Below are 4032 nucleotides of genomic sequence, written 5' to 3'. Positions count from 1 at the left end.
CACGTTATATAAAAAAATTAATTAAAAAAGCCAAAATGCAGTCCATGTCATTAAAATAAATTTAATACTAAAAAACAAATCTGTCATGTCATTATTTTTTATGACTGAATTTCTTGAGGGGGAAAATATAGGAATCTTCATGAGGCAGGGAGGGAATCAATTTTTTTTACGGGGAATTTTTTTAAAATCGCTCATATGGCAGGGAAAAAATAGGTATTAACCCATTATAGGAAATAGATAAATATGGGAAATAACTACTTTCACCAACACATTTCCATTTTGAGGATGAATAACTTGTCTGCTTTTGCCCAACCAGATTATTCGTCGACGATTCGTTACTTTTGCTTAACTATATAGTTTTCTCAAATTCGTCCAAGTGCTTTCGCTGTATTTGACTCGATTGTTTAAAACTATACGCTCCAGTATCGACGCATATCCTTTCAGCCTACGGTCGATACCTGTGTACACCTTACTTTCGTATAGGAGTTGGAATACATGAACTCGGATTATAAAATAAGTTTAAGCTAAAATTCTCATAATCAACATGTGATGGATCATACAAAAGGTTATAAGATAATCCACATAACCCATAGTCCCTAATGGACTACTCACTCATGGTGAGGACAAGCATAATCAAATCGAAATTCAACATCAAATTCATAACAAACAATTATAATAGATAAACAATTGAACATAAATGAATAAGAAAACTCGATTAAATAAAAATTGTATACAATCTTGCTCCCTTTGAAACTTAAGTACAGAGAAGAAAAATAAGAATGTAGAAACTTGTAGAATAAAACTTTGATTCCTAAAACTCATAACAAGCTATGAGTTTTATAGAAAAAGTAAAAGTGACACAATATCTTTGGTTCAATACCTATTACATCATAATAATATCAAATCAAATAATTCCTAAGAGCCACAATTATTGAGAATCAATCTAAATAAGGAAACAAACAAATCCACTCTCGCCCTCCTATTACGGTCCATAGCAACTGTTATAGGTGGCCATAGCAGGTCACTGCTCTTTGTACTGGAGATGAACCAAAGGGGAACCCTAGGCCCCTATGTTGCTATGGCGTGTAGCAGCTTCTACGGATGGCTGTAGCAGCCCCCTGGTTTTACTATGTGTCATACCCCAATATTTGCCCTACTTTTTTCCACTTCATCTGGCCAATAGCTCATTGCATCTGCATATTCACATGTCCTAATCATCCATCATAAGACATTCATTCATAATTACATTTTTAAATAAGCATCATAGATTCAAGATTTTTCTATTTATGACACAAAGATGTGGATCAAGTCTTGTGGAACCCTAATTCTTGGACTATGGTCTTTGGTTACTATGGATTGAATCGTGGAACAGTTGATTTTGAATGTCATCTTTAAGTTTAATTTTTGGTGATCATTTTCATATAAATCCTTACTTAGTGATTATTATTTATTGTTGTTTGATTCGTGACATGACATTTTTAGTCCAGAGTATCTCAAATTCAAGGCAAGGGTCAAGATTCATTCAAGAGGACAGTACAAGTTCAAATATTCAGAATTGGATTTTGGAGGTAAACCATCTTTCTTATGATACAAGGCATACATATTCATTTCAAAAGCCATTTTTCATCACAAAATCATCAAATCACATTGCAAATCCAATACTACAAAATTCTACACAAAATTACATGTTTTGACATAGGGTCGACTTTTGGTCAACAATTGACTTTTTGGTCAAATAGTTGACCAAAGTCAATTAGTTGTCCTAAACCCTAATCCCACTTTTTATTCATCCTCTAGGACATCCCATCCTCTAAGGTCTTCTTCATATGCCATGACTTGCCAAAGGTCTTCATGATCTACATGACTCCATGCCAACCTTGATCCACACTTTGCCAAAAAAATTGTTTCATATCAAGATCATACCAGCCCTGCTGCAAGTGGAAACAAATTAGCATTATGCACAAAGCCAAAACCAACCATTCAAGTGCATGATAATCAAGCCATACAAGCTTAGCATAAACATAGTGCAAACAATTCAAACATAGCCACAAAACCATTATAAAATCACCAACAATCCAAGAACCAATTCAACGTGCATAAGTTAAAAAGAAACATAGTCACTAACAATAACATACATGACAAATAACATCCCACTTTATTGTCAAAAGTTTAAGAAGTCATTCATAACAATCATCATGTTTAACTAGGCATCACAATACAAATAAACAAACCAACACAAGACCATAATCATTTAACTATTTGATTCCAGTTATTGATTCAACTCTTTTATATTAGCTTACTCTATTCCATAACAATCCAAATATAGTTCACACTAACAGTTAGTACCTCACGTGACATATCTTACTAACCTGGCTCAATTTATAACACCCATTAACATTCATTTCATAATTAATTTTTGAATTTGTTAAGTAACCAACTCCTAATTGTCAATTAAAACCATTAACAGAAAAATGCCAAGTCCAAAGCATTGCACTAATTCAAATTCAAGTAACCATGCAGTTAAAATTCCTAACTTCTAACAGTTTCTCATGACAAAGTTTCAGTTTGAATTAACTCTCTAATCTGACAATGCCAACTTGCTTTAATAATACAAATCAACAAAGGTCCATAAGTGTCATAAGCACTAACTGATGCAATTTGCTAACAGTTTTCATGTCTAACAGTACACACAGCCCAAATTCTTACTGTCAATTTAATCAAACTAATTTCTAATTACACAAATTCACTAACTACTTCACTAACTATCAAAGCTGACTTCTAACTTACTAACTTCAAATTTCAAAACAATGTCATAACTTTCTAATTCACAATTTTCACATCAAGCCAATTTCCCACAACAAGCCAATCCACTAGTTTCAAACTAATTCTAAATTCAATACTAACTATCTTAATTTCCAATTCAAACAACCAACTGTAACTATAACTCCAATTTGTTAATAACTAACTGACATTTTCAATCCTTCACTATACTAATTCACCCTAACTTTCTAACCATTTAATTCTAACTGTCAACTCACTTCAACTCTTCACTAACTTAGACTAACTTCTTCATAACTTCAAACTGTCAACCTAACAATATCACTAACTCCATTTAACTAATCTCATTCTAACTTCAACACATTCTAACCTAACAGTTGCAATGGGGTAGGAACTCATTAACAAAATTCGAATTCAACATAACCAATATCACCATCCTAACTAACACCTCAATCCAAACTCAAACGGATTTTAACAGAAGCATTAACAGTGTTAAAGTTCCAACTAACTTTCCTCTCAAATTTCACTAACAGAAGTCGTTTTGAGATTGAGAGAGAGGGAGTGAAAACGAGATGGTTGATGTATGTATGAGGTCGTTTGGACCTTCGCCGCCGTCGAAGGCGATTTCCGATGCCATGAGGTTTGTTCTCCGGTGAGGCTGTTGGAAGAGGGGCTTGAGAGAGTTGAAGAGAGGTGAATGTGGAAATGATTTCTTCTGAATCTCTCTCCCCTTCTCGGCTTCACACAGTGGGCTTGGCCAACCATTAGGTCCATCACATGCTCCTTTGCAAGCACATACCCCCTATGCTGAAAACTACCAAAAACCACACCTTGGGCCTAATCGCATGGGCCTTGGGTCCTCTTTTCATATCCAGACACCTTTTTCCTCAAATGCACCCCTGGAAGCAATTAAATCATTTAATTATTATTGTTTTTTATTTTCTTTAATTAATCATCTTTTTACAAATTAAAAAAATACACATTAGACACACATTAAGTCCACATAAAAATACATTTCTTTAGGTTAGGATGTTTGTAATTAGATTTAATTTTTGATAGAAGCTAATCTCTAATTTCAAATAGGCATAGTTAGAAATTAGGGCTTTAATACGTTAATTTCAATTGATAATGCCCTTATTTCTTCTTCATAATTTCATGTGTTTGTTGTATTGACTCTTAACATAGTATTTATTGTTGGATTAGTTGATTAAGTCATCTTCGATCAATTAATAACTTGTATATAATTTGCTTGCT

General features: G+C 33.4%; 1 long non-coding RNA gene across 1 annotated transcript; it reads right to left on the bottom strand.

Annotated features, from left to right (window-relative positions):
- Positions 1-1530: 1530 nt before the first annotated feature.
- Positions 1531-3530, bottom strand: LOC127131166 (uncharacterized). The gene is made up of 2 exons (XR_007806503.1): positions 3288-3530; positions 1531-1928 (listed from the first exon to the last, which is right to left on the bottom strand). It is a non-coding gene; the product is annotated as an uncharacterized LOC127131166 (long non-coding RNA).
- Between the last annotated feature and the right edge of the window lie 502 nt (positions 3531-4032).

This window comes from Lathyrus oleraceus, chromosome 1 (assembly GCF_024323335.1).
Source record: "Lathyrus oleraceus cultivar Zhongwan6 chromosome 1, CAAS_Psat_ZW6_1.0, whole genome shotgun sequence".
In the NCBI taxonomy this organism is placed as follows: domain Eukaryota; kingdom Viridiplantae; phylum Streptophyta; class Magnoliopsida; order Fabales; family Fabaceae; genus Lathyrus; species Lathyrus oleraceus.
This window is presented reverse-complemented; position numbering and strand designations above follow the sequence as displayed.